This window comes from Lissotriton helveticus, chromosome 8 (genome assembly GCF_964261635.1).
Source record: "Lissotriton helveticus chromosome 8, aLisHel1.1, whole genome shotgun sequence".
In the NCBI taxonomy this organism is placed as follows: Eukaryota; Metazoa; Chordata; class Amphibia; order Caudata; family Salamandridae; genus Lissotriton; species Lissotriton helveticus.
In genome coordinates, this window is record NC_136069.1 from 315473942 (window position 1) to 315492375 (window position 18434).

General features: G+C 44.8%; 2 long non-coding RNA genes across 2 annotated transcripts in view; both read left to right on the top strand.

Moving 5' to 3' along the window:
* The window catches only part of LOC144772644 (uncharacterized), a 177977-nt gene that overhangs the window by 43206 nt on the left and 116337 nt on the right, over positions 1-18434 (top strand). The gene's annotated exons all lie outside the window — the stretch shown is intronic.
* Positions 13189-14289, top strand: LOC144771610 (uncharacterized). Its single transcript, XR_013599386.1, has 2 exons — positions 13189-13308; positions 14032-14289. It is a non-coding gene; the product is annotated as an uncharacterized LOC144771610 (long non-coding RNA).

The window sequence follows — 18434 nt, forward strand, 5'->3', positions numbered from 1 at the left end:
GACACAAGGCTTGTCCAGGAACTTCCTGTGAAATGCAGCCACCAGCCGAGGCGTATGCACAGAGGAGGCGGGTTCCCAAGAATCCTCTTCGGACCCATAACCCTTCCATGACACCAAGTACCACAAACGATTACGGGAAATTTTGGAGTTCACAATTCCACGAACCTCATACTCCAAATTCTGATCCACCCACAAAGGAACAGGACGCTGCAGCACAGGACAGCGGGAAGGTTTCAACAGTGAAACATGGAAACAGGATGGATACGAAAATGCGAAGGTAAACGCAATTTCACTGCTACCTGCCCCACCATTTGCAACATTCTGTAAGGACCAATGAATTTAGGGTTAAAAAAACTATGTTTCTTGAATCGAATGTTGCGGGTGGAAAGCCAGACCAAGTCACCCTTTTTTTTATACCGGAGCAGTTCTCCTGTGCCTATCAGCCTGTCTTTTGTACCACCCCATGGCATGTGTAAGATGGTGAGAGGTGTCAAGCAATGTCTGTCTAATGTGTGTCAACCTCTGCTGCACTTCATGGAGTTTCAGGGAACGACTGGGAGAAACAAATGGAACAAAACGAGTGTGAAACCCATAGGAGCTGTAGAAGGTTGAATGGTGCGTGGAGCTATGAAGTGCATTATTATAGGCGATCTCTGCTATCCACAACCAATCCACCCATGCCTCTGTGTTAGTGTCTACATAGCATCGTAGGAATTGTTTGAAGGTTTGGTTCAACCTCTCCGTCTGACCATCAGTGTGCGGATGAAAACTGGTGGACAGAGCAGATGATATGTTCAACCTTGCACACCAAACTCTCCAAAACTTCGCAGTGAACTGAGATCCCCTGTCTGACACTATGGTACGAGGAAGCCCGTGTAACCTAACCACATGAACTAGTAACAGGTTAGCTAACGGCCCTGCAGTTGGAAGCCGTTTGCAGGCGATAAAGTATCCCATCTTTGTCAAATAGTCCACAACCACAATGATGACTGTATGCCCTTTATCCCTAGGTAACCCAACTATAAAGTCAACTGACCATTGTTCCCAGGGGTTGTCTGGAGTGGGCATGGGTTGTAAAAGGCCTTGCGTCTTTTGGTTATCTGTCTTCATCTGGGCACAAACGCCACACTCTTGCACCCAAAGAATTGTAGCCCGCGGAGAGACGGCCACCAGAACTGTCTGAGGGTGTTTGCAATGGTTTTTCGAACCCCACCATGTCCTGCACAGGGAAGAGTATGGCACCAGTGAAAAGTCTGTCTTCTAACCTCTTTGGTGGGTAATAACACCTGCTTTCCTCTCATGGGTACCCCCTGAAACATCTTCCATTCCGGATGGTGTTTGAGCCAGTCTCTCCAATAGAAGGTGCAGATTCCTTTCCTGATTTTGTGAAGGAAATCGTTGGTTTGAGTTATACACACCACCTGATCTGGCGAAATGATGGCCCGTGTAGGATTGGAGATGTCTTCCGTCTGGGTATCTTGTCTGGTCAAAGCATCCTCTTTCTTGTTATCTTTTCCGGGCCTGAAGGTGATGATGACGTTATATTCGGAGAAGAACATCATCCACCTGAGTTGTCGAGGAGTAAGCTGTCTAGCTGATTTCATAAACTGCAGGTTGCGTGATCAGTATAGACTGTGACAAGATGTTTGTCCCCCTGTATCCAATGTCTCCATTCGGAAAAGGCAATCTTGATAGCCATCAGTTCCTTTTCTGCGATGGTGTAGGTTTTCTCTGCACAATTCAATTTACGAGACATAAAGGCCACCGGGTGCATTTGTCCTGTAGTAGAATGTCTTTGTGATAAAACAGCCCCCACAGCTCCATCAGAAGCATCAGCTTCAATGATGAAGGGCAAGTCGGGGTTTGCATGTGCCAGAACTGGTGCAGAAGAAAAAGCTGTTTTCAAAGAATCAAAAGTATTCTGTGCTTCTTCGTCCCACTGGAAAGGAACATTTTCCCGCAACAAACGTGTGACAGGTGCTACCAGGGTGGAGAAATGGTGTATGAAGCGCCTGTAGAAATTAGCGAACCCCAAAAAGCATTGTGTATCCCTCACTGTTTTGGGGACGGGCCACACCGAAATGGCGGTGACCTTTCACTCTGCCATGATCTGACTAGCTGGGGTAAGCATTACTCCCAGAAATTCAACGGTCGTGACGTGGAATTCGCACTTACTTATTTTGCAAAAAAGGTGGTTCATTTGCAAGGCGTGCAGCACAATCCGAACATGATCCTGATGTTCTGTGGTAGTTGCAGAAAAAACAAGAATGTCGTCAATATACACGACCACAAATCTGTCGAGGTATTCTCTAAGAACATCATTTAAGAAGAATTTGAAGACCGCAGGGGCATTGCAGAGGCCGATGGGCATCACAAGTTAATAAAAAAACACCCTTATCTGGTCTTGAAGGCGGTCTTCCATCCGTCTCCGTCTCGCATTCGGACTAAGTGGTAGGCCCTTCGAAGATCGAGTTTAGTGTATATTGCGGCTCCCTTTACTTGTTCCAACAAAACCGAGACAAGGGGAAGAGGGTATTGATTCTTTACTGAGATGGCATTCAGTGCTCTGTAGTCGATGCATGTTTGGAGCTCCCCATTGGCCTTGGGAATAAAAAAAGAGGGGAAGCTGCAGGTGACCTTGAAGGATGAATAAACCCCAAAGAAAGGTACTTATCCAGATACTGTCTTAAGTGTTGGTTCTCGGGCTCGGTCAAGGCGTAAATTCTGCTGCACGGGACTACCGTTCCAGGTATGAGATCGATCTGGCAGTCGTACATCCGGTGCGGTGGCAATTCCTCAGCCATGCTATTGCTAAACACCTGAGCATATTCTTGGTAGCATTCCGGTATGGTCACCTCTTTTTCTGTGGCTGTGGCAATATGATATCGCCCGGATAAAACCTTGGATGGTTCAATATTGGGGTGTAGGCAATGAGTGGAACAATATTCTGACTCCATTTTCAATTTCAAGGAGGACCATTCCACCGTGGGATCATGCTGCTGAAGCTAGGGCGATCCCAGTATGGTACCATATTGAGGAGCATGAATGACGTTGAATGAAAGGAACTCGCAATGATTATCCTTGTACCATACTTCCAATTCCTTAGTGCGAAAACGAATAGGACCAAATTCCAATAGTTTACCATCCACAGCAAAGACTTCTTCCGGGAGGTCTTTCTTGATTAACTCAACTCCCAGTCGGAGGGCCTCGTCTTTATCCATGAAGCAACCCGTAGCCCCCAAATCCACCATCACATGGAACGGAATTTTGTTTTCTCCAACTACCATTTTCATTTCAATAAAGAAATGTTCAGACTTCGTATTAATGTCGTTATTGACTGAAGGGATTTCTTTTCTGCTTAAGGAGTGTCTTTCTTTCCTCCTTAAGCGAATTAGATTTCCGACGGTTGATCTGCCGTTATTACGGCAACTTGACCTCCCCTGGATCGAACACTCTTAGGTTTCACAGGGCATTCACGTAAAAAATGCCCTCTCTTTCCACAGTAGAGACAGAGCCCCTGTTTCCTCCGGTAATCACGTTCCTGGGGTGTAAGGGCGGCTCGGCCTGCCCCAATGTCCATGGGTTCCGTGGTGGCTGTTCTGTGCTCTATTGCTCTGGGTGACTCCACATGTAAGGATCCCTGTTCCCTTCTTTTATTATCGCCCTTGGGTTCCTTCAATCTGTGGTCCAAACGCAGCGTTAATTCAATGAGAGCTGTACAGGTCTTTGGCTGAGGATCCACTTGGGCTATGACATCGTTTAAGTCTTCTCTTAGGTCCTGGTAGAATATAGCGGCTTGTTTAGATTCTAGCCAATCTGTCTCTGCCACTAATCGCCGAAAGGTATTCAGATACACCAAGAGATCTTTACTCCCTTGTCTTAACTCGAGCAACTCCTTATCTGCCGAAAATGTTTCAGCTCTCCTATCAAAAGTCTTTTCAAATTCATCTTTAAATGTATCCCAATCATGGAGAAGGGGGTCATCTCTTCTTACAATGGGCACTGCCCACTGGGCAGCTTCTCCGCCTAAATATGATATTATAAAGGCTACCCTGGCCTGATTCGTAGCGAACATCTTGGGTTTGCAATGGAAATGAAGCATTACTTGTGTTAGGAACACTTGGACTTTGTGCATATCCCCATAATATCTTTCTGGAGGGGCCAATGGTATTTGAGAGGGGACCTCGACTACCACTGTACCAGGTTGGGGAAGAGAAAAGCCACCAGCATCAAAGGGATTTCTCTGCTAGGGATCTACTCTGGCCTGAAGCAGTGCAGTTTCATTACGGGAGGAAGCCAACTCATTTTGAACTAAAACAAGTGCGGTTAATACATCGTCTAGGGTTGCCATGTCAGCATCCACCTGATTGGGAGTAGAGAAAAAAACACGGGCCTATTATTCTGTCAATGATTCAGAAAAGGGGGTGGTGATGAACAGAGTGTCTGAATTAAGCAGACCACTCTCACCCAGTCCAAAGATCAGGGCTTGATCCATCACCGTTATTTAGCTCACTGCCCCATCCCAGCTCAGAACCTGGCTATATGCAAATTAGTCTGTCCCTGGCCCAGTGCATCATGGGAACAGGGCAGACCAAACTACCAAGCCAATTCTTCACCAGAAAGGATACAAGCTACCGGGGACCGGTTTCTGGCATTTCAGCCTCTTCGGCCCGGCTTGCTTGAATCCTGATGGAGCAGTGAGCAAGGGACTCATGTCTGAGTATACCCTGCCACACCTATAGTGGCCAAAAACGATTCAGAAAAGGGGGTGGTGATGAACAGAGTGTCTGAATTAAGCAGACCACTCTCACCCAGTCCAAAGATCAGGGCTTGATCCATCACCGTTATTTAGCTCACTGCGCCATCCCAGCTCAGAACCTGGCTATATGCAAATTAGTCTGTCCCTGGCCCAGTGCATCATGGAAACAGGGCAGACCAAACTACCAAGCCAATTCTTCACCAGAAAGGATTATTCTGTCAAGGCTCCAGGTTCTCCTCGGAATCACGCTATAGATTAATGGGGTCCACCTCTTGACATTCCCAAGTCCGGATGGAATAAATCCGCTCGGACTAGTGAGATGGTCAAGCGAGGGAAGGAAAGGGTAGGAACAGCAGGGAGGGGGATCTAGAAATGAACAAAGAAATAAACAAGTATTATTGGGGGTACACACTACTCAATATCTACCAAGCAGTTTATGTGAGCCACACCAGATCTATTTTAGTATTCACAACTACCTGCAAAGGAAAATTAGGTTGACTGTAATGAAGAGGAAGATCAGAGAGGGAAAGGCACTGGGTATAGCCCCAATCTAATGCAATGAAATAATGAGTTAGTTCATTTATATGTATATAACACAAGAAAGCATTCTCATTCTAGAAATATCCTCCACAACTTTTTGCACTCATACCTGTAACAGGCTCAGGCTTGTCCCTTACTAAACGATATCTGTTTAGCCCAGGATGCCCCCAACAGATCTCCCCTAGAAACAAAAGATAACACAAGGCTGGTTTACTGAGTGTTCCTCGGATGAGAACATCAATAAGAAACATACTGGATGGAATGTCTCATGAGTTTAAAGTATGTCATACACTATTGCTTCATAATGCGAACTACTGCTTCATCCGAACCAACTGGTGGATAATACAATGTTTTTTAAGTTCAAAGTTTGTCCTCACAGTTACTCTCACAGTGAGGAGAAAGGCACTCCACTGATTAATTCCAGGACACAAAAAGATCTTTCTCCCACAAGAGACCGCTAACGAAGAGCACGTCTCGCCAACAAGAGAAAGAAGGTAACGCCAAACTCGTCCTTCTCTCCACACACGACCGCCGTAGATTGCACGTCTCACCAACGGAGGGAAGGAATGGAAAGCTGACTGCCTCTACCTTCACCCCGCAAGAGACCGCTTCGGAGTCGCGCGTCTTACTAACGGGAGAAGGAAGGCAAGAAAAAAGGCTTGCAAGGTTCCAAGATACAGTGAAGGGGTACAGACACCGGAGAAACAGAGTGGTGCATCAGCACCCTTACCGTCCGGCCATTAGGTAAACAACACACGGCAGGAATAATCTGCGTCCTCGTCCGGGCGCCATCTTCCCATATACTCTGCTGATGACATATGCAAAAAGGCGTGTTTTCTTCAGTGCGTCGGTGGGCAACGTGCGCATGGAATGATGGGAAACGTAGTTTTCCAGTCCCTGTGACGCTCAGATGCACGCCGCGTCATCGTACCAGATGCACCCTGACACCATGTCTGGGGAAATTCGCACCTCAGAGGGGCTGTGTAGAACTGGGTTCCAAAGGGACCCCCAGCAGTGCAGGGCTTCACCTAAAATCTACGGGTCCACAGGAGTTTCTCTTACCAAAGAAGGGAGGCAGACTCTAGAGTGAGGAGGGAAACAAGATATTTTAATATACAGAGTATAACTCGAGTAATCGGACAGAGTCCCAGAGTCATCTAGGTGAGTCTACGGAGGCTGCTTCTTCTCCAGGGCATGCAGCAGTCTTTATAGGATGTGGAGTTCTCCTTATGAGGCCTGATGCGTCACTGTGTCTTGGGCTGTGGTGGGCCAAGGCTGCAAGGCAGATAACTAAGGGGCCTCTGACATTGTCCAGATAATGCAATCAACCGGGGGCGTGGCCTCTCAAGGGTGTAAGGCAGATGACTCAGGAGCCTCTGCAATATCCAGATAATGCAATCAGCTGGAGGTCGTTTCTTATGACGCACATGGAGCCACAGGCCGATTGTCCGCACATGTTGTTCTAGTCAACAGAGAGGGATGAGGGAAGACAAGGTGGGTGGGTGCAGCTCGTCTTCGTAATCTTGTCAACAGAGAGGGATGCGGGAAGTTAAGGTGGGTGCGTGCAGCTTGTCTTCGTGTGCAGTGGCCCACCTCAGGCAAGGGAGGGAGAGAGTTGACATGGCAAGGCTTCAGGGGTGAAAATTACAGCACAACAGCTGGTGGCAACAGTTTGGACTGTGCCCAGTTGACATGCAGGCCAGAGAACTCCCTGTATCAGACTATCTCGTATATAATCAGTGTCAGGTTATCGCAGGATGGCATCTGCATATAGGGAGATTAACAGGGGCCCAGTGTTGAACTGCAGTCCCCTGTGGATATGTCTTCTCTGTAGATGGCATACAAGGGGATCCATTGCTATAATGAAGAGCAACTGGGACAGCAGGTAGCCCTGTCTTGTCCCCCTTTTGAAAGCAAAGGAAGGGGACAGGGCCCAATTGGCTATAATTTGGGCGGTCGGTTGGGAGTATAAAACCATGACCAGTGAGGTGAAGCCTCGTGGGACCCCTAATTTACGGAGCGTATCATGTAGGAATGTCCATTCTAAGGAGTCGAATGCCTTCTCTGCATCCAAGAGCGCCACAGTAGCAGGCGTAGTTGGAGATACCTTATTGAGTACCGCAAAAAACTGTGCAAAGATTTAGGAACATACAGCAGTGTGGGACAAATCCTGATTAGGCAGGGGAAAGGATTTGGTCCATCAATACAGAAAGGCATGTAGTCAGTAATTTTGCTAGGATCGTATTATTGATATTAAATAAGGACAAGGGTCTGTATGAGCTATATAGATGTGGGTTCTTCCTGGTTTAAGTAGGAGTGTGATGACTGCTTCTCATAATGTGGTTAGAAGTGTACCTGTCTCGAGTGCCCCTAAGTATGTGACAAGAAGATAAGATGCCAGTATGTGCTTATAGGTCTTGTAAAAGGTCCCAGTATAGCATCCAGGGCATCTATGGCAAGGACTATTTCTTCAGCGGTGAAAGGCTGACTAAAGAATTGCTGGTGGACCATAGTCAACCATACCATAGCAATTTCAGCGAGGTATTGCACCAACTTGGGGGGGCGGGGGGATTCCCCATTATGGCACGAGGAATAGAGGTGGGTGTAGTAGCTGAATAATTCAGTCTGTATGACCACCATGTCAGTAGTACTGGTGCCATCCGCGTATTTCAGTTCCGAGATGTATGAGGTGGTTCTCGAAGGATGCAATAACCGAATCAGCGTGCAGACCGACCTCTCACTTCCCCCTCGTGATGCACCCGTGCGTATTTTCCCAGATCATTCCCCTTGTACATTCATGCAATTGAGAGCTAGTGTTTTGCTGCATAGCTTTTTTATCTAAGTCTGTAAGTTGAGTCTCAACACGGGCCAGACTCCGGCGTAAATCCTGCTATACCCAAGAATGTTTAGCTATGCAGACGCCCCTGATGTATTCCTTAAAGGACTCCCATCAGTTTGGTTGTGATGCAACCGAATCTGTGCTCATTTCGAAATATTCCTTGATCGCAGAGCGCAATTCAGTACCGAATAGTTCATCATACAGTGCCAAAGTCAGGGTGCGCCATTGTTGCTCAAGCCCTCCCCTAACTGAGATGAGGAGTTTCATCGGAACCGAGGAGTGATCCGAGAGGGTACGTGGGAGGTGCATGATGATAGTAAGCCATGGAGCTGCAGTGATAGAGATTAACCAATAATTGATGGATGTCCACGTGTTGTGAGGTGCGTAGTGATACTTGTACCTGGGGTGCCCGCATGTTTTAAGTGCCAAGGGTCAGTTAGCATGTAATTGTCGCAAATATCCAGGAGCACATGCAGAGACTGGGGCTTGCCAGTGAGAGCAGAAGCAGTGGTATCAAGCGTGGAGTCTAAGATTAAAATTGCCACCCAATATGATAATTTCAGTGTCAACAGGATTCATATGGGATTGTAGGGACTAGAAAATTCTGGGTTATCTGGGTTTGCTGCATAGACATTGGCAGGCAGAGTTTGTGGTTCTACCAGTGTACCCGCATCTAAGACAGATGTGCCCCCTTCATATGCATAGGTATCGTAGGATTGGAATGGGAGGTTTTTATGAATCAAAGTGCAGACCCCTCTGGAATATGTACTGTGGTTCGAAAAATTTCTGTGTGGTCCCCATAAGGCTGCAAATGTGTGTGCCGAGCCTGACGGTATATGCATCTCTTGTAAAAGGCAAACTATGCTCATTGCCTGTTCAAATACTCCAGGACTTGTTTGCCCTTACGGAGGTTATTAAGACCGCAGATGTTCCAAGATAAAAAGACTATATCAGCAATGCACTTCCTATTGTGGCGCATGTGCATCATCTATACATATGTCATCAGTATTGATAATAGGCATGAAGTGATCTGACTGCAATGAAAAAAGTAAATAACCACAAGTAACCAATCCAACTAATACCCTCCCCCACCCCCAGATGGCGAGAACAAGTCCGGTAAATCCAATATGCACCAATAAAACAATTACAAAAATGCCCAGGAACATCAGTGTGATGTCAACGTCCGGGGTGTGGCAACACCACAGCAGTTAGTCCTCAGTCCATGAGTTGTAAGTAATGGTCTAAATGGGAATGGGTGCATGCAACAGATCGTAGGCAGGCGCCACAGACATTGTGACCATCAAAGGCAGTAGGATACGAAGGTAGACTTTGGTGAAGGGTACATGCTGTATGTAGAGTTCATTCAACAAGGAGGCATCACAATCCGGTGGAAACAAGTCCATACTGGCAGAAACCTGGGAATCGGGCAGGAAGTGCTCCTGTGTATTACGCAGAGAGGAAGGATTTTCTTTGTGGTGTTGTTAACAGAATGCCAAACCGTCCGCTGGAGTGTCAAAGAAGCGCGCCTTACCATTTACATCCTCTCGAAGTCTGGCTGGATAGAGCATTCCGTAGTGGAGGCCCATTTTGCAGAGAGTGCATCCTTTGCATCTGAGAGCTTGCGTCTAGCATCCTGGACCAAAATAGTGAAGTCTGGGAAGAGGGAGATCACCGCCCCTGGTATTGAACTGGGCCCAACCCTCGCACCAGCATCAATGCCGAGTCGTCGTCCCTAAAATTAAGGATCTGCGAGATGATCAGGCGAGCCAGGGCACCTGGCACGGGTTGGGGTCTCAGGGAGTGCTGCGCATGCTCCACCACAAAGGTGGTTGTGAAGTTCTCACACCCCAACAGCTTCGAGAGCAGGCGTTCAACAAAGAGGTCCATGCGACCAGTATCCGTGGTTTCCGCAATACCTAGGATACGTATGTTATTGCATATTCCCCTAGCTTCCAGGTCTTAATTTTTAGTTGTGATTGTTTTAAGTCTAGATTCCAATTTCTCTAAGTGTTTGTCTGTGCTAGCTACCCCATTGTCCAGTCCAAAAATTCGTTCTTCCGCCCCCTCCAGTTGCTTATGCTGCCGCTCTAACTGCTCCGTCCATTCGGTCCAGGCGGGTTGTGAGGGGTGTGAAATCATGCATCAATTGCCTGGAAGCCAGCCAAAAGCACCACCATGATGGCATCCACGTGTGCCAGTTTGAGAAAGGGGGGGACCCCTATATATTACCAGTACACTTGCTATACAAAGGGAAAACTAGATATTTTGAGAACGGTCTATAGCCAAGTGGAAGTGCAGGGATTACAAACAATATGTAAACCACTACAATTCTTTTGTAGTCATGACATCCAATACTATATAAACTCACCACCCATTGGATTATTGATTTATTTAGTTTATTATTGAAAAGGTTGATATAGTTATTTTATCTTTTTGTAACACTTTTTATCTTTTTTTAATTTTTTGTATATACATTTCTAATGTGACTGATTTACAATTCATAGACATATAAATTTAAAAACACATTGACAGACAGACAATAAGCATTAGACATGACAGATGATGGAGGCAATGCGGCAGGGTAGTTCACAACGCGCGTTTCGGCCAAATGACCTTCCTCAGGTGAACGTCTATTGCACTAAAATATTAAAAAACAGTATGGGTGAGAGCCAGAAAATTAAATACACTAAATACAGACAAAGGATTTCATTATATACAGTGAGCGAAAACAAAACACCATTTTATGTACACTATGTAGAGAGACCAATTAAAAAACGGTCAGCACATGCAATGCATTTGATTATATACAATGAACATACACGAGATCGTGTATTATGTACAGCATACAGAAGACACACTTCATCCAATATCATTATTATGGTTGTTTCAGCACATCGGCAACGCCTATGTCAATTGTCATTATGTTTGTTATTAGAAAGTGTGATAAGGAAAATCTCTGTCACATATTTTCTACAACGAAGTTGATAAACTTGAAGGTAGTAGGCAACACACTAGAAATCTAAAACGATGTTTTCCCTTTTATAATTTTAAAATTACAAGTCATTGCAATTCACATTTCAATCTATTCCGTTTTATGGAGTACAAAAACAAGTGCCTACTAGAAAACAAAGGGAATAGTAATCAAATTTCACATTTCAATCTATTCAGTTCTATGAAACACAGAATTTACTCAACCACTTTCATTCACAGTTTAACAGGCTAGGTCATCGTATTAAAGATTTTTGCACAGAACCTTAAATCATAAGCGGTGATTAAATATACTAAAATCCAAAAGGAAAACTAAATGTGATGGACAGACATGCATAGGTAATGTACATACTATAATTGATTTTATACTTACAAAGAACCAGGTATCCAGACCGTGTAGCGGCAGAGAAAGAGACAAAGAAAAAGAGAAGAAAAAAGGGTAAAACAGTGGAAGGGCTGCCCGATGTCAACCCAGTATTTTTCAGACGAAACTGATAAAAAAGAAGAAAAAATGAATGAATAGATCAATGAATATAATAAACACATAATATCATGCTTAGTGATAATGAAGAAAACACAATATCTAATGATGAAATACGTGCGATTATAGGCACATAAATGCAGTGCATAACTAGTAGTTTCTAGAAGAACCGAGTGATATACAGGATCTTAAAAATGTGTAAATGCGTTATGCCCACCTCTAACTATCTTTCAACTGAGAAACGTAGTGCGGCGATGACCACTTACCTAATCTGTATTATGATTTAACGTGATGGTCGAAGCTGTGATGTAATAATTATAATACCTAGATGTGGAAAAGAATAATAATCATAAACAGCACTGTAAGGTATATAAGTAAAATACTACTGCCTATAAACGAATAAGAAATGCAAAAATATTACTTATACGATAAACAGCCGAAAATGGGCCTCCCAAATCGGTCACTATTCTATACGTTATATCACGCGTTCAACGTGCTGCCTTATTGACTTCTTAGTCCTATCTACTTATTAGGCTCTATTTTTTATCTGCCATATGTAGTCACTATCCTAGAGCTTACATAGTGCTCCATCTCTGAGATCCGCAGTCCTGTTTCTATGGTCGTGTCCTTGTGAGTATCATTACTCGCAGTCCTTCCTTGATCTTTACTACCTTCTCTTTTCGAAATCCACCTATATAAAGATGGCGGATGGCGACGTGCTACCGTTTGCATCCAGCCGTCCACCATCCTGTAAGCCCATGTGGATTTTCACATATATCGAGAGCCATACCCGAGCTTCTTTTCGACCTTTAAGGTAAGCGATTGCACTTAGGAATGGTCTTGTGTCTTAAAGTTGTTCACACGACCATATGAAGGCTATGCAAAGTATATACCACACAGATTATGTAGTAGGTCTACTATCTCCAATTCTCCTATTATTCTATTAACTTGCCCTAAATCAGGTCGCATAGGTTACACTTGATATCATTTCATGTGATAAAATACAACTAATCAATTTTTGTCTTTTCAGAATATCGACTATGAAACACTTGAACTCTGACTCTCAGTTTCCAGTTAACTATACTGCTTAGGTAGTACATTTTTTTCTGTGTTTTACAATTCCGGATTATCATATATGCTATCGCTGATAGTCTGTTCTTTTTCTTTAGTTCTAGATCTCAAGACTTCCATGAATATTTTATATATCAGCAGTTGTATCGCTTGCTTTTGTAGAAAGATTCTTTTATAAAGAAACTGTTTAAACATCACGGGATACCTATTGAGCCCGGATTTAAGGTAAATTAGGGCCCTATCAATCTCTCTACTGCTGCATCCATTTGGGATTTCACGCTCCTATAGTTGAAAGATAGTTAGAGGTGGGCATAACGCATTTACACATTTTTAAGATCCTGTATATCACTCGGTTCTTCTAGAAACTACCAGTTATGTACTGCATGTATGTGCCTATAATCGCACGTATTTCATCATTAGTTATTGTGTTTTCTTCATTATCACTAAGCATGATATTATGTGTTTATTATATTCATTGATCTATTCATTCATTTTTTCTTCTTTTTTATCAGTTTCGTCTGAAAAATACTGGGTTGACATCGGGCAGCCCTTCTACTGTTTTACCCTTTTTTCTTCTCTTTTTCTTTGTCTCTTTCTCTGCCGCTACACGGTTTGGATACCTGGTTCTTTGTAAGTATAAAATCAATTATAGTATGTACATTACCTATGCATGTCTGTCCATCACATTTAGTTTTCCTTTTGGATTTTAGTATATTTAATCACCGCTTATGATTTAAGGTTCTGTCCAAAAATCTTTAATACGATGACCTAGCCTGTTAAACTGTGAATGAAAGTGGTTGAGTAAATTCTGTGTTTGCTAGAACTGAATAGATTGAAATGTGAAATTTGATTACTATTCCCTTTGTTTTCTAGTAGGCACTTGTTTTTGTACTCCATAAAACGGAATAGATTGAAATGTGAATTGCAATGACTTGTAATTTGAAAATTATAAAAGGGAAAAAATTGTTTTAGATTTCTAGTGTGTTGCCTACTATCTTCAAGTTTATCAACTTCGTTGTAGAAAATATGTGACAGAGATTTTCCTTATCACACTTTCTAATAACAAAGATAATGACAATTGACATAGGCGTTGCCGATGTGCTGAAACAACCATAATAATGATATTGGATGAAGTGTGTCTTCTGTATGCTGTACATAAGACACGGTCTCGTGTATGTTCATTGTACATAATCAAATGCATTGCATGTGCTGACCGTTTTTTAATTGGTCTCTCTACATAGTGTACATAAAATGGTGTTTTGTTTTCGTTCACTGTATATAATGAAATCCTTTGTCTGTATTTAGTGTATATAATTTTCTGGCTCTCACCCATACTGTTTTTTAATATTTTAGTGCAATAGACGATCACCTGAGGAAGGCCATTTGGCCGAAACGCGCGTTGTGAACTACCCTGCCGCATTGCCTCCATCATCTGTCATGTCTAATGCTTATTGTCTGTCTGTCAATGTGTTTTTAAATTTATATGTCTATGAATTGTAAATCAGTCACATTAGAAATGTATATACAAAAAATGAAAAAAGATAAAAAGTGTTACAAAAAGATAAAATAACTATATCAACCTTTTCAATAATAAACTAACTAAATCAATAACCCAATGGGTGGTGAGTTTATATAGTATTGGATGTCATCACTACAAAAGAATTGTAGTGGTTTACATATTGTTTGTAATTCCTGCACTTCCACTTAGCTATAGACCGGCATCCACGTGTGCCAACTGTTCAGGTGCAGGTCCATCTTTTGCAACGCCCTCCGTAGTCGGTGGCATATCGGGGGTGTCAGTATGTTTATTCTTTTCAAATTTCAATTTTTGCTGCTTAGGGTCACCGCAAACCGTTGCAGTGGCCAAGGCAAGGTCGTATATGCATATATAGTAGTAGGATGGATATATGTCATCTTGTTATGAAAATGACCCCAAATATATGCAGGCCAGAGCCCGCGCTGAGGAGTGTGTATAAAGAAGGGTACAGAGGGCGAGATGCACCAGCATTCATCAAAGTTCTAAGGAGTGTAAACAGAACAAGGACTGAAGGGGAAGCTGCATGTCAGTGCGGAGGGACCCCCAAGCCTCAGTGGGGGGAGAGCAAGTGTCCTGCAGTCAGCCCTCCAGTAGGTGAGTGTGCAGTTCAGCAGATCCAAAGCAGGGACTGAAGTGGCATTCTCAAGGTACCAGGACCGAGGCCTCAATGTAGCCTAGAGGCCCATCAGGGAACAGTTCTGCATAGCTTGTTCTGCTAGCGAGGCCTTCTGAATGCTATCAGCAACTTTCATATTCCCCATGCAGGGATCTCCCACACCACATCATCCTACCAGTTCATGGCTGCTTTCATGCTGTAGTCTCTGGTTGCCACCCCAATCAAGATCCTGAGCGGAAGTCCTCCAACATCCAGTCCAGGCGGATCAGAGTCCTCGGCGTGACATGCAGCGATCTCGCCCGCTTGTCTGACAGCTCTGCGCGAAGGTTGGTGTAGGCCAAGAGGGGTGGTCAGGTGGTGATCTGCATCGCTTGGAACATACTGCGCGGCCCATCAGCCACATGCCTCAGGCTCACCCGCAACCCCTGTCGCCTCTGAGGGTGGTGGCAGAAAATGTTGCCTCATCGCAATGGGCTCTAGAAAGACATCATTCTGACCCCCCTCAGCCGGCGGGTCACAGTAGATTAGAGTTTGTGTGTGTGACGGTGAAGGCACTTCGGTTGGCGTTTATCGCCCATCCTTAAGCTTGGTAGAGCTGGGTCCACCGGAGCTTCAGCGATGCGCAGCCATTTCAGTCGCTGGTGTTGCCAAGTCAGACTCAAATAGAAGCCTGCAAGCTTTAATGCGGGAAAGCCAAACTGCCACCTTATTTAAGTAAGATGAATGACGTCTCGACGTTGAACCATGTCTTTATGTCGGAGTCCTCAACGTTGTACGGTGTCTTGACATCGAAGTTGCTCTCGGCGTCGATGGTGCTCCCCTCCTCGATGTCTTAAGTATTCTGAACATCGACCCAGCAATTGATGGCAAGCAAGTAGGTGCGGTACCTCTTCACATCATTGAGGTCCCCTAGGTCGTATGGACGCAATGTCTTTCTCCAGATTTTCACTTTTCGGCCCTCCCTCTGCAGGAGGCCTCAGAGTGTGACTTTGTGGCACTGTTAGAGGGTACATTGTCTCCTCACCCTTCAGACGTATCACTGATGTGAAGAGATACTGCACCTACTTGCTTGCCATCAAGAGCTGGATCAATGTTGAGAACACTTAAGACATCGAGGAGGGGAGCACCATTGACAACAAAAGGAACTTTGATGTCAAGACACCATACAACTTCGAGGACTCTGACGTCAAGATATGGTTCGATGTAGAGACATCATTCATCTTCCTTAAATAAGAACTAAACACATGGTTCTTTAATAATTAGGCTCCCTCCTCAGGTGTAGACAGCACCAAGACACCCCAGGGTATAGGTGTGCTTAACAAATTGTTGTAACATTAACACTAGGGGGCTTGGCCACCCGCCGAACATGGAGGACGTCTTCTAGAAGAGCTCCGGGTCCGGGCTGCATAGTCGTGTTCAAATAGCCCTTTCCCCACACCATCCGGAACCCAACGATAGCTGCACCGGGTCCGCACAGTGGTGCCCACAGACGGGGCTGATCCCGGCGCCGCATAAACCGACAGGAGCAGAGCTGCGGGAGACGTGGCCTTGGCATTGCTGATGCAGGGAAAACCAACACCGAGGAAGAGTCTGTGAGACCTGACGCCACACACACATGGGCAGACGCCCGGCTACCTTGCATTGGCTTGGGAATTTGCGATCACCATACCCAGGTGTAAGGTACTACCCCAGCCACTGACAATAAAGGTGTTGCCTGCGAAGAACATTCCCACCCCTTCTCCCAAGAGCAATCAAACTCCTGTATTTGGTATACCAAAGCAGAATACGCACTGCCACCAGCGCATGGGCGCCTCGAGGTGTTGACACAGAAAGTAGACGCTCGGGCCAGTGACCTGGTGTATAATACGGCGGTGCCCTGGGCTAGCGACAAAGCAACAGAGGCGTGTTTGAAATCTGAAGTAAGTCCCCACATTGAGATGACGCCGGGAGGGGGCTAAGCAGTGGAACATTGTGTGGAGGTGTGGCGACCCTACTACCCTGACGAGAGTCATACATACGCAACGCTCCGGACCATAATCTTTCACTGAGCGGACTACAGCGTTCACACCCTACTACCCAAAATCAATGTAGCCATAGTTTTATCAAATTCCTCGTCAACCGTTGATCTGGGGCGCCAAAGAGAGAACCTAGAGGAAGCTGCTTCAAAGTCCGCCCAAACCCCGGAGGACCCGAAGCTCACCACTACTTTGCTGTCGTTCAGTTGCGTGCCGCCTACTAATGAGGAAGGCCCAATGAATAAACTGGACTTAATTCTACAAGAAGTCAGGGAATCCAGGAAGGCAATTGAGCAACAAGTCAGCGCCCTTACGACCGGTCTCACATTGCTCTGTAGTGTAGCTCCTATTTTCCCAATTGGCTCTGCGCATTGGAATAATACCTACAGCAGTAAAGGCCTAGACCAGACGTTAACTAGGTCTACTACTGTCGATACTAGACTTAATTTTTGGGTTTGCCAGCGTAGCTCAGAGTTCGCTAGAAACTTTCTCGAATGTTCAAGGAGGAATTAACTTCCCTGATTAGACAAGAAGGGATTTAGTTTCTGACAACCATAGAACATGACAACTTTGCTCTCCCCAATCAAGAGTCAATCTCGAGAGTCGTGTGAGCACAAGGCAATTATTTTACTCAGTCAGTACGTGCATTCTTAGTCTCATCAGATTGTAGAGAAAAGGAAGAGACGGGCGTGTTCAATAAAAAGGTGTTATTTATTGATCAGTCTCTTTTCTCATACATGAGAAATGGATCGATATTATTGCAATACTTATAGTTAAGTAAAGTGCATACATTAAAAGCAATAGTATAAAATAATACTGTAAAAACATTGATATGGTTTCTGAGCCATATGATGTTTAAAATGATTAAAATATATTTACATACACATATACATTTGACTAAACGTACTCAACTGGTGTTTCTAAATACGCCTACCCCGTGTACCTGACCTAAGTCTAATACGTGGGCGGGAATAGAAAGTTACAGTTTAAGTTAAGTTTGTTTTTGCCAAGTGAATAACTAAAGAATTCTCTGTGAGGGGTTATTCAGTTCTGTACCTGGAAGTTAGGATGAATGAGGAATGGTATCTCTTTCTCTGCTCTCGATATTCCAGGCTGCCTGCGAGGGCTGCCCAGAAACGCCGGTGCTGGGTCTCTCGGCTTGAGATAGCAGCGCGTCTCTCAGCGCGTCAGGAGGGCGGGGCTGCTGCCAGCGGGGTCTGCTTCTGCTCTCGGCTTCGGCAAGTGTGGCTGCTCCGTCTTGTCACCACGCGTGTGTTTGCATAGGGCAAGATCGGCAATATTTATACCTTAAAGGTGCCGAGATTGACGTAAGGATGGACATAGATACGTCAATAAAGATGTCATACGACTTGCTCGTTAGCACATTCTTTACTAAAGTTCTCTGTGAAATCAAAACAATGGCCGCACGGATTTTCCAGGTTGTCATTGGTTTGATTTGTTATGAGAACGTCGTATGCCTTATCAGGGGCTGGAGGAATGTCGCTTGTCTAATTAGATCTCAAGCGTTATGACCTAATCAGATAACACGTTCCTGTGCCGTAGTGTGACTGCGTCAGATAACGGTATC